Source organism: Pongo abelii, chromosome 20 (genome assembly GCF_028885655.2).
Source record: "Pongo abelii isolate AG06213 chromosome 20, NHGRI_mPonAbe1-v2.0_pri, whole genome shotgun sequence".
Classification (NCBI taxonomy): domain Eukaryota; kingdom Metazoa; phylum Chordata; class Mammalia; order Primates; family Hominidae; genus Pongo; species Pongo abelii.
Genome location: NC_072005.2, coordinates 51,483,945 through 51,501,858, shown reverse-complemented (window position 1 = coordinate 51,501,858; position 17,914 = coordinate 51,483,945). Strand labels below are relative to the sequence as shown.

Sequence of the window (17,914 nt, the reverse complement as noted above, 5' to 3'; positions counted from 1 at the left end):
TGCCTGTAGTCCCCACTAGTCGGGAGGCTGAGACGGCGGGATCGCTTGAGCCCAGGAGTTTAAGACCAGCCTGGGCAACATAGCCAGACCCCACCTCTAAAAAACAAACGAGAAAACCAGAAACACACACACACACAGAACCGGAAATGCACGGCTAGAGGCAAAACCGTGCACATCCATGGGTACTTATACAGGCATTGTTTCACATAGATAACCAGACGCAAGACTCCCAACTGCACACACATTCACATCTACACAGTCAGCAGGGCTACACACTCCCATACACCCAGATACACAAGTGCAAACCGCAGAAACCACTCACTGAGTCCTGCAGTTTTGCTCTCACACAGGAAATACCAGATGTGCACATTGTCACCGACTGTTGCTAACCTATAGTCACATCCATTCACACTGTCACACACTCAATTTCTTCTCTCTGCTCGGAGATTCGCCCCAGCCCTGGTCACATGAAGCTACTGGATTGGGGGGGTGTTGGGAGCGTGTGTTGGGGATGAGTTGTTAGAACCTCCCAGCTGTGGACAGCTTCCCGGACACAGGATGGAAGGACCGCGGGCTGCCTGTCTCTTGAAAGAGGCTCGAGAAAGACAGGCAAGAGAACCCCAAGGGAGCGGGGAAAGGAACGGGAGGGAGCTCTGGGGCTGTGGCTTGAGTGTGAACAGGTTGTCTCCCCTTGTCTGTCTGTCTCCCCTGGTGGGGACCCCAACCACAACAGTGCACCCGGAAATCCGGCAGTCCAAGGCAGAAACGGCAGGCCAGCGAAGTGTGTGCTTGTCCTTATTTTGGTTGTGATGGTTTGGGGGGGATATGAGACAGCCACAGGGCGGGAGGCGCTGGATAGACGGACATGCCGGGGAGGAGGGGGCGCAGACGGACAGATACCCGAGCGGAGGCAGTCCCAGGGCAGACAGGAGGAGCGGGCGACAACAGACGGCGGCTGTCTAAAGGGAAACCGGTAATTTGGGAACCCGGTTCTCCCCCGCTTCCATCACCGCAATCCCCTCCACCCCCCGCCTCGGGCTCCCGGCGGGCCGGTCTGTCCGCCCGGGCCGGTCCTGGCTGCGCCCTGTGCGGCCGCGCCACCCAGCCCGGGACAAACAGCCCTCGCGTTGCTAGGCGACGGCGTTCCACAGTCCATCGCGTCACCGCGTCTGCGCGGGCGTGGGGGGGGCGCACGGAGACGGCGGCCGCGTCGTTTGTTGACGTTGCCCGGCAACCGGCGCGGCGCTGCCGGGCAACGCCGGCGGACTGTTCATTCTCGTTTGTTTTTTTTTTTTTTTTTGAGACGGAGTCTCGCTTTCGCTCTGTGGCCCAGGCTGGAGTGCAATGGCGCGATCTCGGCTCACTGCAACCTCTGCCTCCCGGGTTCAAGCGATTCTCCTGCCTCAGCCGCCACAGTAGTTGGGATTACAGGTGCGCACCATCACGACCGAGTAATTTTTGTATTTTTAGTAGAGATGGGGTTTCGCCATGTTGGTCAGTCTGGTCTCGAACTCCTGACCTCTGTTGACCCACCCGCCTAGGCCTTCCAAATTGTTGGGATTACAGGCGTGAGCCACTGCGCCCGGCCTGGACTGTTCATTCTCTTAAAGGAGCATGAGCATTTTACAGCGCCGACCTCGGCCGGCCGCGCGGCGGAACTGAGGCGTTAGAGGGAAAGAAGAGGGTTCCTTCCCTGGCTCATGAAGGTTTAGGGGATTGAAGGCTGGGTTAGCCTTCCTGAGGAAGAGAAAAGATATAAGGCGAGAGCTCTGGGTATTTCAACTAGAGTGTTTGGAGATGTTAGTGCAATATTGATTGCACGTGTGCGCAGGCATGCTTGTGGACCTGTAGGCATGGGAGTAGGTGATAGAGATACAGGGCTAGCAAGACCTGGGTTTAGTTACCCACTCCGGAACCTTGACCTGTGACTTCCTCTGAGCCTCCTTCCTTCCCGAAATGGAGGTGATAACATCACCCACCCCTAGAATTGTGACCATGAAATCCGGTAAAGCACTTAGTAAATAATAAGTGCTCCGTATAAAATAGGTTTAATTATGTTATTTAATAACTGGATTCTGTCCCTAACTCGCTGGGCTTTTTTTTGTTTTGTTTGAGATGGAGTAGTTTTGCTCTTTTTTCCCCAGGCTGGAGTGCAATGGCATGATCTTGGCTCACTGCAAGCTTTGCCTCCCATGTTCAAGTGATTCTCCTGCCTCAGCCTCCTGAGTAGCTGGGATTACAGGCACCCGCCACCATGCTGGGCTAATTTTGTATTTTTAGTAGGGACGAGGTTTCACCACGTTGGCCAGGCTGGTCTTGAATTCCTGACCTCCAGTAATCCACTCGCCTCGGCCTCCTAAAGTGCTGGGATTACAGGCGTGACCCACCGTGCCCGGCCATTTTGTTGGGTTTTTTTGAGACAAGGTCTCATTCTGTTGCCTAGGCTAGAGTGCAGTGGTATGATCACAGTTCACTGCAGCCTCACTTCCTGGGCTCAAGCAATCCTCCCGCCTCAGCCTACCATGTAGCTGGGACTATAGGCACTGGCTAATTTTTTAATTTTTAATTTTTATTATTTTTTGTTTTTAGAGACGGGGGGGTCTCATTATGTTGCCCAGGCTGGTATCGAACTCCTCCTGGGCTCACCCGATCTTCCCGCCTCGGCCTCCCAAAGTGCTGGGGTTGCAGGCGTGAGCCACAGCGCCCAGCTCCTCACTGGGTTTTGGAATACATAAGATGGTGTTTGTAAAGTACTGACTGCAGCCCGGTGCACTCAATACACAGCAGTCGTTGTATTACTAGAGGTGTTTTTATTATTGTTTCCTCCACTCTGTAAAGGATCACGTGATAAGGCACTAGCAGATGTGGTTGGAATCCTTGCCGTGCTGAATCCTGGCTGTGTGACCCCAAGTAAGTGCCTTGCCCTCTCTGACCCTCTGCTTCCTCTTCAGTGAAATGCATGATCCCTTATCCTTCACAATCACTTCCAGGTAAAGGTCCTGGGCGAGGGGTCCCCTCTCACTAGGCATGTCAGGTCAGTGCCCCGTGTCTGCCGCATGACTCACGGGGCTACGTTATGTAAAGCTCCTTGATTCTGCACAGAGGGCAGGTTATATAAACGTATTTAATGTGCATCCTACATATCAAGCCTGGGGAGGAGACCTGGCTTGGTAAGGCTGAGATTGCTCAACCATGGCACTGGCTGTTTGTAGGAAGTAGGGCCTAGGAGACAGTATTGTCTCCTTCAAAAGAAAATACATCCCTCCTGGGGCAGGGGCGGGGGGTCTCTCTAGGCCCCCAAATAGCTTTTTGTCTTTCTCAGTCTCTGATCCTTAATGTGTGTTTATCTCTCTCTGCATTTTTTTAAACTAATAAAACCTTTTTAAAAAAAAAATAAAGATGGGGTCTTACTATGTTGTTCAGGCTGGTCTCAAACTCCTAGGCTCAAGAGATCCTCCCACCTCAGCCTCTCAAAGTGCTGGGATTACCGGTGTGAGCAACTGCGCCCAGCCTGTCTCTGCTTTTTTTCTGAACCCTATGTCTCTGATCTCTCTGTCTCTGTCTCATCATCTCCATGTATCTCTGTCACTTTCTGCTTTTATTCCTGTGAGTCCCTTTCTGGGTCTCTGTCTCTGTTTGTGATTTTCCTTTATTACTTAACTCTCTATCAAGTTGTTTCCATTCTTAGGAGAAATCTGAGTAGCACCAAGCCCCTCACAGCTGACTGCTGTGTGATGTTGGGGTGAGCTGTCTGCTCTCTGGGCCTTGGCTCTTCCCTGTCTGTAAAATCAGATGCAGTAAGTAGTACAAGCAGGCAGGAGTCCCAATCACTGGGGAGTATTTTAAAGGTGGGTTTCTCCAGTTCCACACTCACAAGCTGTGGGTCAGAATCTCAGAGAAAGACGACTGGGCACGATGGCTTAAGCCTGTAATCCCATCACTTTGGGAGGCGGAGGTGGGCGGATCACCTGAGGTTAGGAGTTCGAGACCAGCCTGGCCAGCATGGCGAAACCCCGTCTCTACTAAAAATACAAAAATTAGCCAGGCTTGGTGGTGCACACCTGTAGTCCCAGCTACTTGAGAGACTGAGGCAGGAGAATCGCTTGAACCTGGGAGGCCGAGGTTGCAGTGAGCTGAGATTGTGCCACTGCACTCCAGCCTGGGTGACAGAGCAAGACACTATCTCAAAAAAAAAAAAAAAAAAAAAAAAGAATCTCAGAGAAAGAAGCCCAGAGAATTATGCTATGTGAGTTACTCCCCGGGTGATTCTGAGCAACCAGCCAGAATTGCTGACCTGGGGCTGGACATGCCTGTCTGGAGGCCAGGTTCTCATGGTACATAATAGGTGAGGTCCTATGGAAACACACAGCCAGGGACAAGAGTCATTCTGCGGCAGTTAGAGGATCCTGAGTGTGGAGGCATGAGAGAGACAGAGCTGGGTCAGAGTGAGGCAAAGGCCAGAGATAGAGACAAGAAAAGAAAACAGAGAGATACAGAGACATAAAGAGATAGAGGCCTGGCACAGTGGTTCACGCCTGTAATCCCATCACTTTGGGAGGCGGAGGCAGGTGGACCACCTGAGGTCAGGAGTTCAAGACCAGCCTGACCAACATGGCGAAACCCTGTCTCTACTAAAAATACAAAATTAGCTGGGTGTGGTGGTGCGTGCCTGTAGTTTCAGCTACTCAGGAGGCTGAGGCAGGAGAATCGCTTGAACCTGAAAGGGAGAGGTTGCAGTGAGCCTAGATCCCGCCACTGTACTCCAGCCTGGATGACAAGAGCAAATCTCTGTCTTAAAAAAAAAAAAAAAAAGATAGAAGCAAATCTGTGTTTTCTGCACACTGCCTGAAAATCCATTCCCAGAGCAGAAGGCCACATCTCAGTGTGTATGCGTGACTGTGTTTAACATGTTGCTGCATGTAGTGCTGGGGTGTGCCAGGCCTAGGCTGTGATTGGGTGTGGGAGCCAGATGCTGGGCTGGGAGGTTCTCGGTGGACCCTCTGTGCCTGTGCCAACCTGCCTCTAAGCAAGTGTCCTGGGCCAGCATTCTCCCTGTCTGGCCCCTACTTTCTTTTCTTTTTTTTTAGACGTAGTCTCACCCTGTCACCCAGGCTGGAGTGCAATGGCGCGTTCTTGGCTCACTGCAACCTCTACCTCCCGGGTTCAAATGATTCTCCTGCCTCAGCCTCCTGAGTAGCTGAGATTACAGGCGCCTGCCACTGCGCTCAGCTAATTTTTGTATTTTTAGTAGAGATGAGGTTTCACCATGTTGGTCAGGCTGGTCTCGAATTCCTGACCTCATGATCTGCCCGCCTTGGCCTCCCAAAGTTCTGGGATTACAGTTGTGAGCCACCTCTCCCGGCCCAGCTCCTACTTTCTACACCGGCTCCGTGTGACTGATGAGGACATGGCTCCAGGAGTCCTGGGGCCCACATGGATGAGTACAGGTTTAGATGTAGCTCTAGGTGCTGAGAGTGTTATGTTCTGGTGTGTGGGCTTGGGAATAGCTGTCCCAATAGAGGGGTACCATCTTTGGAGCTAGACTGAGCCGTGAGACCTTGGGCAAGTTAGGTGACCTCTTTGGGCCTCAGTTTGCACATCTGTAAAATAGGGATGTTAACTTTTATGGGGATGTGGTGAGTACCACCTAACATAATGGTAAGTGCTGCCATCTACTGATGGCTTGCTATGAATGTGCTTGTCAGCAAATTTCGCCACTCTAAGTTAAAGGCCTCCAGAATTGATCCCTGCTACCTCCTAGTCCAAGTCACCACTGGACTCAACTGGACCATGACAGTGACTGGTCTCCCTGACTCCACACTTGTCCTCCAAAGTCTATTCCCCACCTACAACCCAAAGGACCCTGTTAAAATAAAAAACAAGCCAGGCGCGGTGGCTCACGCCTATAATCCCACCACTTTGGGAGGCCGAGGTGGGCAAATCACCTGAGGTCAGGAGTTCGAGACCAGCCTGGCCAACATTGGGTTGGGTGAAACCTCATCTCTATAAAAATGCAAAAAAAAAAAAAAAAAAAAAAAATTAGCCAGGCGTGGTGGCACGCACCTGTAATCCTAGCTACTTGGGAGGCTGAGGCAGGAGAATCACTTGAACCCAGGTGGCGGAGGTTGCAGTGAGCCGAGACTGTGCCATTGCACTCCAGCTTGGGCAGCAGGAAAGAAACTCCGTCTCAAAATAAATAAATTAATTAATTAAAAAATAAGAAACAATTCACATCTCTCTTTTGCTCAAAACCCTCCCATAGCTCCTGACCCACTCTATAAAAGACTTCTCCTTGGCCCATCAGGCCCTACAGTATCAGCCCTTAGTCTCTCTGACCTCTTCTGCTCCAGTGCGCTCCCCACGTTCTCTCTGTCCACCCGCACTAGCCGCCTCCCTGTTCCTCCAACACACCAGACATGTCTTCACCTTACACCCTTTGCACTTGCTTAGGTCATATATCTGCATGGCTTCTCCCAAACCAACTTCTAGTCTTTGCTCAAACATCACCTTCTCATTTAGGCCTTCCCTGACCATCCCATTTAAAATAGCAACCCCCAGCCCTCTGTCTCTGCTTTTCCCAGCACTTACTACTTTCCAAAGTACTATATAATTTGCTTAATTTGCTCATTTGTTCATTTATTGTTGGTCATGCCCCTCCCAATTTCCAAAGAGTAAGCTCCCAGGACAGAGAGCTTTGTCTTGTTCAATACTGCATTCTCACAGTCCTTACCAGTGCCTGGCATATAGTAGATGCTCAACAAATACCTGTTGACTGGGGCAGGCGCAGTGGTTCACACCTCTAATCCCAGCACTTTGGGTGGCCAAGGTGGGTGGATCACTTCAGGTGAGGAGTTCAGACCAGCCTGGCCAACATGGTGAAACCCTGTCTCTACTAAAAATACAAGAAATAGCTGGGCGTGGTGGCATAGGCTTGTAATCCTAGCTACCTGGGAGGCTGAGGCAGGAGAATTGCTTGAACTCGGGAGGCGGAGGTTGCAGTGAGCCCAGATGGTACCACTGCATTCCAGCCTGGGCCACAGAGCGAAACTCCTCTCAGACAACAACAACAACAACAACAACAAAATCGGTTGAATGAATGAATGATGAGTGTACATGCGAGGAATTGTGCTACAAGCTCTGGGTCTGCGAATTCACTGAATCGTCAGAACAGCCCGATTTGCTAAGCGCTGCGTATTAATGTCCCCATTTTACAAATACAGAAACAGAGTCAGAGAGGGGAAGTCCTTCGAACTGAGTGCAAAGGTCCTGGGGACTAAAGATGGATTATTCTGCCATCAGGGGCGTCCCTGCCGGCCTCGGTGTTGCCCGTGTGTAACTGCACTATTTCTGTGCTTATTTCTGGGCCCCGTCCTTGTTCGATCTGTCGCGTGGTCTTTCCTTATATCTCTGCGCCCCGACAGTTCCCTGTTGCTTCGGCCTCCACGCATGTCTCCGAATTTCTTGCTCCGGGGCCCTGATCTCTGTATCTCCTCTTTGCTGCGCCTCGGTCTCCGAGTTTCTGCGCCCTGAGGCCTCTGAGGGCCAAGGCCGAGGGTTTGGCGCGCAGGCCTGGGTGCTCCGTCCCGGCCCGGTGGCCTCCTGACCGCCCAGCCTCATCTGGCGGCCCTGGGGCGGGGCGGGGCCTGTTGCCCGGAGACCAATGTTTTGCCGCCGCAAACTGGGTCTCTGGGCCACCGCGGGGGGGCGGCCTGAGAACCCGCGCCGGGCGTGGGAGCGCGCCCGGGAGGGGCGCGGGCCGGCCCTGCGCCTAGGGGAGGGGAGGGACTCCGGGGTGGGGGGCGAAGCGGCTGTCTGGGGGAGGGGGGGAAGTGGGGAACAGGATTTGGGGAGATGAGGTAGGAACATGGGGCAGTTCGAGGAGACAGGAGGGAACTGGGGGAGGCTGGGATTAGGAGGACAAGAGAATGTATTGGGGTCAGTTGGAGGGAAGTGGGTGAGTCGGGGGCTGGGGAGGGCTGGGAGATATTGAGGAAAGCTTAGGGGAGCCCGGGGAGGGGATTGGGAGGGCGTGGGCAGGACAGTGGGGGTAGTTGAGGGGGTGGGAAGAGGGGCCCGGTATGGATGAGTGAAGGAAGGACCGGGGACACTGAAAGTTTAGGGGATTCGAGAATTACAAGCGATGAGTGTGAGGGCAGAGAGTTTCGGGGGGCTTTGGGGAGGTCTGAAAGGACGGGGTGCGGGGTGTAGAGGAGAGAGGTTTGCCGGTTCGGAGAAAGAACCGAACTGCGGGGCCCCAGGAGGGTAGAGTTGGGAGGAGACAGGATCCCCAGGGAGAAGGAAGCTAAACCGGGCCGGAAACAAGGGTGAATCAGAAGAGGGGGAGCCCCTGCCACTTCCAGGTTCCTGCGGGAGGGGCGCTCCTCGCCCATTGTCCCCGGCCCGGCCAGGACATCCGGCGACTTCCCTCGGGACGCGACGATGGGTTGTGTAACCCTGCCAGGCCCGCCTGCTCCCGGGGGAGGGGCCTGAGTCTGGACTCCTGGGTTCCTCTCCGCCCCCATCCCAAGGAAGAGGCCTGGGTCGGGATCCTGGGGGAGCGGCTCGTGACGTCACAAGTGGGCGGAGTCCACCAACGGCGCGAACCCGTTTTCTTAGTCACTGGAGATCTGGGATCTGGGACCCAGGTTGGGGAGGGGTGTTCTTAGCGATCCCCTTGGTTGAAGCAGCCCAATGACCACAGGGTAAACTGAGTCCCAGACAGTGCTGACCCTTTTCATTCGATTCATTCATTCAGTAAAGATGTATGGAGCGCCGGCTGTGTCCCAGTTACTGCCTTAGGTGATGGGGACACAGCAGTGACTGATCCTCACAGCCCCTGTGCGGACCCCATCCCAAACTGACTGTGACTGACTACAGCCATACCTCCTTGGAGCCTGGCCTCCTTCACTAGACAAATCAATAAGATGGACCCTCACACCCAGGCAGCTGGGAGACCCCTCCCTAGTACAGAGGGCACCACACATCCCTCAGCTCCTGAGTCCCCGGTCTGTGTGTGACTGCATCTCCCCTTCCTCCCCCGATGGCCTGTCACTTCCTCTTATCCTCATCCCCCCCGCGGGGCATGACTAGGGATGCTGGTCTTAAGGCAGTTGGCAAATCACTCAGACGTCATAACTAGGCCGGCTGTGCTATCACCGAGATGTGTCCCTGAGATGTCATTAAGCAGCCTGCTTCTTCTCCTATACATACCTCTGGGGTGCTGTGGGTCTGAGGAGGGGCCACGCCCTGCTGCTGGTGGTTCCTCAGCCTCCCAAACAGAGTTATCTACTTCCATCCAAGCCCTCTATCAGAAGGTTCTGGAAGATGCCTTCCTGGCTACCCTTAGTCGTCTTCTTCCAGGCAGCCTTCCTTGACTCCCCACTCCTGTCACCCTCCCTGGGATGTGTATCCTGGCCTGAACCTTTCTGCTTTGATCTCATCCACTTCCTTGCCTCAACTTTGAAAAGCCTTCAGAACCGGGCCCTCAAAAAGACACATCCTTGCACCTCTCCAAGCCTCAGTTTTCCCATCTCTAAAATGTGCATAGCAATGGGGTCTGGCCTACTCACTGAGTGCTGAATGATTCCAGCCAGTTCATTTCTGTGATGGGCTTTGCATAGGCCAGGGACATCGTGAGAGCTCAGTGAATCCTATTGGCCAAGATACATAAAAAATAGTTAATATTGAGAAGTGGGGATCAGAGTGGGAGGGAAATTTACTTTTCCAAGGTATATCCTTTTGTAGTTACCAAACTTTTTTTTTTTTTTTATTTGAGACAGGGCCTCTGTTGCCCAGGCTGGAGTGTAGTGATGCCATCTCGGTTCACTGCAACCTCCACCTCCTGGGCTCAACCGATCCTCCCACCCACCTCAGCCTCCTGAGTAGGTGGGACCACAAGTGCATGCCACCACACTTGGCTAATTAAAAATTTTTTTTTTTTTCCCAGAGATGAGATCTCACTATAATGTCGAGGCTGGTCTTGAACTCCTGGGCTCAAGCAATCCTCCCACCTCGGCCTCCCAAAGTGCTGGGTGGGATTACAGGCATGAGCCACCGCATCTGGCCTCAAAACAGTTTTCAACATTTAAAAAAAAAAAAAAAAAAAAAAAGTGCTGTGCGCAGTGGCTCACATCTGTAATCCCAGCACTTTGGGAGGCCAAGGTAGGCGGATCACGAGGTCAGGAGATCGAGACCATCCTGGCTAACACGGTGAAACCCGTCTCTACTAAAAATACAAAAAATTAGCTGGGCGTGGTGGCACGCACCTGGCCTGTAGCCCCAGCTACTCGGGATGCTGAGGCAGGAGAATCACTTGAACCCGGGAGGCAGAGGTTGCAGTGAGCCGAAATCCCACCCCTGCACTCCAGCCTGGGTGACAGAGCAAGACTCTGTCTCAGAAAAAAAAAAAAAAAAAAATTAGGCTGGGTGCAGGGGCTTATGCCTGTAATCCCAGCACTTTGGAGGCCGAGGTGGGCGGATCACTTGAGGTCAGGAGTTTGAGACCAGCCTAGCCAACATAGTAAAACCCCGTCTCTACAAAAAATACAAAAATTAGCCAGGCTTGGTAGCAGGCGCCTGTAATCCCAGCTACTCGAAAATTTTAGAAGTTACTTAAAAATTACCATCTCTGGACTGACTCTGAAACTTATCTAGGTATCTTCCACCCACATTTCATCTCAGGGATGACCCCTCCCCCATCCACCCTGCTACCTGGGTGGAGACCTGGGCCTCAACTGGGTATCTCCCCCGACCACTGCAGGGTCAGGGCCAGCCCAAGACCTTAGTCACTCATTCTGACCTCTGTCACCCTCAGGGAAATCAGTGTGCTGCCTTTAAACCCCCAGAACGTGCAGTGTAGGTCCTTGAGGCCTGACACCGATTCTTGGAGTGGGCACTGAGAATCTCAGGATATGGAAATGGGGAGGCCCTTAGATGATCTAAGTGCAAAGGGAAGACCTAGGCCCAGGGAACAGAGTTCTGACTTCCCACGGCCTGGAGCTGTTGTGTCCAATCACTGACTTGCAAGAGACGAAAGAATCTTAGTGGAGGCGGGCTCTGTAGCTCATGCCTGTCATTTCAGTGCCTTCCTAGGAGGAGGCCAGAGGATCGCTTGAGGCCAGAAGCTAAAGACCAGCCTGGACAAGGTGGGCAAGGCATGGAGACTCTGTCTCTACAAAAAAATTAAAAATTAGCCAGGTGTGGTGGTGCACGCCTGTAGTCCCAGCTGCTAGGAAGGCTGAGGTGGGAGGATCTTTTGAACTCAGGAGTTCAAGGCTGCAGTCAGCTAAGATCCCAGCACTGCATTCCAGCCTGGGCAACACTGCACTCCAGTCTGGGCGACAGAGCAAGACTTTGTCTGAAATAAAAAAATATTAGTGGAGGTGGGTAAATAAAGAAACGGCTCAAGGCTGAGCCCTAACTCTGGTGACACAGTGATCAAACTTGGTGACAAAGACGGTCATCCTTCCCCAGCCTGAGCCCGGACCCTGGTCACAGAATGAGCCGTGATGCTGGCCCATGCCTTGCCTCAGCTCTGAAGACTGGGCCAGACTGAAGTGTCCCATGTTCCAACCCCCAGATCTAAGCCTACCCCTGCCCACTGTAGAAACAAACCAAGAAATCAGATCCTCACCCCCAGCCCTCAGCCCTCAGCCCTCAGCCCGCAGGTCTCCTGACTCCCTGTGATCCTCTCGCCCTGCCCTGCCCCCATAAAGGTTGGCCTTGAGGACAGAGGTGGGAAGGGGCAGATTCAGGACGACAGGAGATTGGCGATGAGGGTGGAGAGGGGAAATAGGGACAGGAGTAGGACAGGCTGGGGTATGGGGATGAGTACCAGTGGGGGACATCGCTGGGGGGGTAGGGGGGGAATTATGATGAGGAATGGAGGTGAAGCTGAGGATGGGGGGCAGGAGATGAGGATACAATGTGGGGGACGTAGGAAGGCAGCCAGGCTAACGGCGGGGCGGAGGTCGCAGTTGGGGGCGAGTGTGACCGCCAGGACAGAGTGGGGGTGCGCTGGGGACAGCGGCGCCTGCTCGGCCGGGCTGCGCCCAGTACCGCTCCCCCCGCGCGCTCCCCCTTCCGCTCCCCGGAAGCGCTGAGTCGTCCTGCCTTATCTGGGGGCCGCTATTTCGGGCTCGGCTCGGAGCGCGGCAACTATTTTTAGCGGCGCTGGGGTAAAAATGGACGCGGCGCCGCGCGGGTTCCCGAGGCCGTGCGCGCCCCCTCGCGACCACCGAGGGCCCCGGGGAGGAGCGCGCGCCTGAGTCACAGCCGTCCCCCCACCCCGAGGCACGGCGAGGGGGCCTGGATCGGGGGCGCCCTGGACACCTCGCGTGCACACCCGCCTCCCAGGCTCCCGGGCGCCTGCGAGCCGGCAAGGCGCAGAATCTTCCAGGGGCGCCGGGACGCGTCCGCCGGGGTTCAGAGCCGACGGCGGAGTTTTGGGCAGGGGCGCCGCGCCTCCTGGTGGCCCCCGCAGGGATCGCAGGCATGAGCTGGGCCTGAGTCCGTCTCAGCTTATCTATTCATTTATTTTTATTATGATTATGATTATTTCTTTGAGATAGAATCTCGCTATATTGCCCCAGGATTGTCTAGAACTCCTGGGCTCAAGCGATCCTGCTACCTCGGCCTCCCAAAGTGCTGGGATTAAAGGCCTGAGCCACTGCACCCGGCCTATTATTATTAACTACTATTATTATGTTTTTAAATCTGACCTCATCTTCCGCACCCATTTTATAAATGAGGAAACTGAGGTCCGGAGAGGAACTGGGTTGAGGCCTTTTGCAGCATGAATCGCAATGTACCATCATTTCAACTTGAGCTTGGACACTTCCTAAATGGGGAATTCACTGCCTCCCAGAAAACGAGGCGCTATTTGTTTTTTTGTTTGTTTTTGTTTTTTGAGACAGAGTCTCCCTCTGTCGCCCAGTCAGGAGTGCAGTGGTGCGATCTCAGCTCACTACAACCTACACCTCCTGGGTTCAAGAAATTCTCCTGCCTTAGCCTCCCGAGTAGCTGAGATTACAGGCATGCGCCACAACGGCTGGCTAATTTTGTATTTTTAGTAGAGATGGGGTTGGGAGAGGAAGAACGGAGAGATGCCGGTTAAAAAATACCAAACTACAGTCAGATAAGAGGAATAACTTCGGGCCGGGCACGGTGGTTCACACCTGTAATCCCAGCACTTCGGGAGGCCAAGTGGGGCGGATCACTTGAGGTCGGGATTTTGAGACCAGCCTGACCAACACGGACAAACCCCGTCTCTACTAAAAATACAAAATTAGCCGAGCGTGGTGGCGCATGCCTGTAATCCCAGTTACTTGGGAGGCTGAGGCAGGAGAATTGCTGGACCCAGGGAGGCGGAGGTCACGCTGAGCCGAGATCCAGCCATTGCACTCCCGCCTGGGCAAAAAGAACAAAACTCTTGTCTCAAAAAAAAAATAATAATAATAAATAAAAATAATTAGCCGGGCGTGATGGTGCACACCTGTAGTCCCAGCTACTCAGAAGGCTGAGGTAGGAGGATCACACAAGCATGAGAGGCAAAGGTTGCAGTGAGCCGAGATTGTGCCACTGCACTCCAGCCTGGGCGACAGAGTGAGACTATCTTAAAATAAATAAATAAACAAACACATAAAAAATAAAATTACACATATGGATCCAGCAATCCCACTTCAGGGTGTATATTGCAAATAAATTGAAATCAAGATGTCAGGGCCAGGTGCAGTGACTCACGCCTATAAATCCAGCAGTTTGGGAGGCCGAGGCAGGAGGATGGCTTGAGCCCAGGAGTTGGAGACTAATCTGGGCAACGTAGTGAGATGCCATCTCTACAAAAAGCACAATAATAAAAATAAAAAAAATCAGATGAGGGGCCGGGCACAGTGGCTCATGCGTGTAATCCCAGCACTTTGGGAGACGGAGGCGGGTGGATCACGAGGTCAGGAGATCGACACCATCCTGGCTGACACGGTGAAATCCCATCTCTACCAAAAATACAAAAAAAATGTAGCTGGGCGTGGTGTCACACGCCTGTGGTCCCAGCTACTCGGGAGGCGGAGGCAGGAGAATCACTTGAACCCAGGAGGCAGAGGTTCCAGTGAGCTGAGATTGCGCCACTGCACTCCAGCCTGGGCAACAGAGCGAGACTCCGTCTCAAAAAAAAAAAAAAAATCAGATGAGAACGTGTACTGACAAAAAATAAAAAATAATATTCACAAATTAAAAAAATTTAAACTCTATTTTAGCAACTTTGAAATACACAATACATTAGTATTAACCGTGGTTACCATGCTGTGCAATAGATCACTGAAATATATTTCTCCAGTTTTGCTGAAACTTTGCACCCTTTGATCAACATCTTCTCTTTTCCCAACCCTCTCCCACTTCCCTAGACTCTAGTAGCCACCTTTGTACTGTTTCTATGAGATCGACTTTTTAAGATTCCATATAAAAGTGGGATCATGTGGTGTTTGTCTTTCTGTGCCTGGTTTATTTCACTTAGAATAATGTCCTCCAGTTTCATCCATGTTGTCTTGAATGGCAGAATTTCCTCCCTTTTCAAGGCTGTATAGTATTCCATCGTGTGTATATGCAACATTTTCTTTATCCATTATGTCCCTTGATGGACACTTAGGTTGACTCCATATCTTGGCTATTGTGACCAGTGCTGCAATGAACTTGAGAGTGCAGATATCCCTTCGACATCCTGATCTCAATTCCTTTGGAAATATAACCAGAGGTATATAAGTCTGCTGGATCCATATGTACGATTTTATTTTTACTTAATTATTTTATATATATATATTTTTTTCTTTTTCTTTTTCTTTTTTGAGATGAAGTCTCGCGCCTGTCGCCCAGGCTGAAGTGCAGTGGCGTGATCACAGCTCACTGCAACCTCTGCCTTCTGGGTTCAAGCGATTCTCCTCCCTCAGCCTCCCGAGTAGCTGGGATTACAGGCATGTGTCACAATGCCTGGCTAATTTTGTATTTTTAGTGGAGATGGGGTTTCACCATGTTGGTCAGGCTGGTCTCGAACTCCTGACCTCAGGTGATTCACCCACCTTGGCCTCCCAAAGTGCTGGGATTACAGGCATGAGCCACTATGCCCGGCCCTTATTTTATATTTTAAAGTCTCACTATATTGGAATCCACTATATATGGAGTCTCACTGTATTGCCCAGGCTGATCTCCAGCTCTTGGTTTCAAGGGGTCCTCCCGCCTCAGCTTTCCAAGGAGCTGGGATTACAAGTGCAGGCTACCATGCCTGGCTGTCACACATGTCGTTTTAAATGTTTAGGCCAGGGTGGCTCACACTGGTAATCTCAGCCCTTTGGGAGGCCAAGGTGGGCAGATTGCAATGTCAAGGCCAGGAGTTTGAGATCAGCTTAGGCAACAGAGCAAGACCCCACCCCCTCCCCCCCGCCCCGCTTCACCTCTACAAAACTTTTTTTGTTTGTTTGTTTGAGACGGAGTCTCACTCTGTCGCCAAGGCTGGAGTGCAGTGGCGCGATCTCGGCTCACTGCAAGCTCCGCCTCCTGGGTTCACGCCATTCTCCTGCCTCAGCCTCACGAGTAGCTGGGTCTACAGGCGCCTGCCACCACGCCCGGCTAATTTTTTGTATTTTTAGTAGAGACAGGGTTTCACCATGTTAGCCAGGATAGTCTCGATCTCTTGACCTCATGATCCGCCCGCCTTGGCCTCCCAAAGTGCTGGTATTACAGGCATGAGCCACGGCGCCCGGCCGAATTTCTCTTAAGTCACTGAATTGGTGGTAATTTGTTATAGCAGCCATTAAGAAACTAATGCAATCTGTTTGGGCTTCTGTCTCCTCCACACTAACAGCAGAGTTTCCGAGGCTTTTAGAGAACATCTTTTCCAACCCTTCCTCATAGGGAAGGAAACTGAGGCTCAGAGGATGGAGCCTGAACAAGACCTCAGGCTTCCAGCTCTTCATCCAAGCTCTGTGGGTCACTGTGGAAATTTATAGGATATTTTTCCTGTTAAAAAAAAAAAATAGGCTGGGCGCAGTGGCTCATGTCTGTAATCTCAGCACTTTGGGAGGATGAGATGGGCGGATCACCTGAGGTCAGGAGTTCAAGACCAACCTGGCCACCATGGTGAAACCCTGTCTCTACTAAAAATACAAAAAAAATTAGCCGGGCGTGGTGGTACATGTCTGCACTCCCGGCTATTTGGGAGGCTGAGACTTGAAAGAATCGCTTGAATCTGGGAGGCAGAGGTTGCAGTGAGCCAAGATTGCACCACTGCTCTCCAGCCTGGGCTACAGAGTAAGACTCCATCTAAAAAAAAAAAAAAAAAAAATACACAATGTGGACTGAACATGGAGGCTCACACCTGTAGTCCCAACACTTTGGGAGTCTGAGGCAGGAGGATCCCTTGAGGCCAGCAGTTTGAAATCAGCAGCCTGGGCAACATAGCAAGACCCCATCTCTACACAAAAATTAGCCAGCTGTGGTGATGCACATCTATAGTCCCAGCTACTTGTGAGGCTGAGGTAGGAGGTTTGCTTGAGCCTAGGAGTTTGAGGCTGCAGTGAGCTGTGATCACCACACTACACTCCAACCTGGGTAACAGAATAAAGGTCTCAAAACAAAAACAAAAAACCCAGAATGTTTATTGAGTTTTCTTTTAAGGCTGAGACTGAGAGCACAAGGTTTGGTTGGAGTCCTAGTTTGGTTGTTTACTTGCTATGTGGCCTTGGACAAGAGTCTACCTTCCCTGTGCCTCAGTTTGTCCCTCTGTAAAATGGGCATGGTGAGATAAGTCATCTCAGAGGGTTGTAGTGTGAAGGGCTGTTGTGAGAATCAATGTTACTGTGCGGCATAGTCCTGGAAGTGTTTGTAAATGCTGTAAAACGGGCCTGGCACAGTGGCTCATGCCTGTAATCCCAGCACTTTGGGAGGCCAAGGTGGGTGGATCATGAGGTCAGGAGTCTGAGACCAGCCTGGCCAACATGGGGAAACCCCATCTCTACTAAAAATACAAGAATTTGGCCAGGCACCGTGGCTCATGCCTGTAATTGCAGCACTTTGGGAGGCCGATGCAGGTGGATCACCTGAGGTCAGGAGTTTGAGCCCAGCCTGACCAACATGGAAAAACCCCATCTCTACTAAAAAAAAATACAAAAAATTAGCCGGGCGTGGTGGTGCATGCCTGTAATCCCAGCTACTCAGGAGGCTGAGACAGGAGAATCGCTTGAACCCAGGAGGCAGAGGTTGCAGTGAACTGAGATCGCACTATTGCACTCCAGTCTGGGCAACAAGAGCGAAACTCTGTCTCAAAAAAAAAAAATAGCTGGGTGTGGTGATGCGCGCCTGTAGTCCCAGCTGCTCGGGAGTCTGAGGCAGGAGAATTGCTTGAACCCGGGAGGCAAAGGTTGCAATGAGCTGAGGTCGTACCACTGCACTCCAGCCTGGGTGACAGAGCAAGACTCGGTCTGGGAAAACAAAAACAAAAACAAAAAAATGCTGTAAGACAAGAAAAATAAATGAGACGCAACAATTGGAAGGCAAGAGAGAAAACTGCCAGATAGATTCTCTTTTCTTTTCTTTTTTCGAGCAGGGCTTTACTCACTTGCCCAGGCTGGAGTGCATTGTCATGGTCGTGGCCCTCTGCAGCCTTGACCATTTTGGGCTCAAGTGATCCTCCCACCTTAGCCTCCCGAGTATGTGGGACTACAGGCACACGCCACCAAGCCATGCGATTTTTTTTTGTATTTTTTGGAGAGATACGGTGTTTCACCATGTTGCCCAGGCTGGTCTCAAACTCCTGGGCTCAAGCGATCTGCCAGCCTCAGCCTCCCAAAGTGCTGGGATTACAGGTGTGAGCCAGGGCACCTGGACAGGTCTCCTCTTCTTCTTCTTCTTCTTCTTTTTTTTTTTTTTT

The 17,914-nt window shown here is 52.0% G+C and overlaps 1 protein-coding gene across 1 annotated transcript in view; it reads left to right on the top strand.

Moving 5' to 3' along the window:
* The first annotated feature begins 1,305 nt into the window (after window positions 1–1,305).
* Window positions 1,306–17,914, top strand: part of ERCC1 (ERCC excision repair 1, endonuclease non-catalytic subunit) — a 41,375-nt gene continuing 24,766 nt past the window's right edge. Inside the window, exons 1-2 of the mRNA XM_063719575.1 lie at window positions 1,306–1,431; window positions 2,839–2,910. The gene's annotated coding sequence lies outside the window, so the exon portion shown is untranslated. The remainder of the gene's footprint in view (window positions 1,432–2,838; window positions 2,911–17,914) is intronic.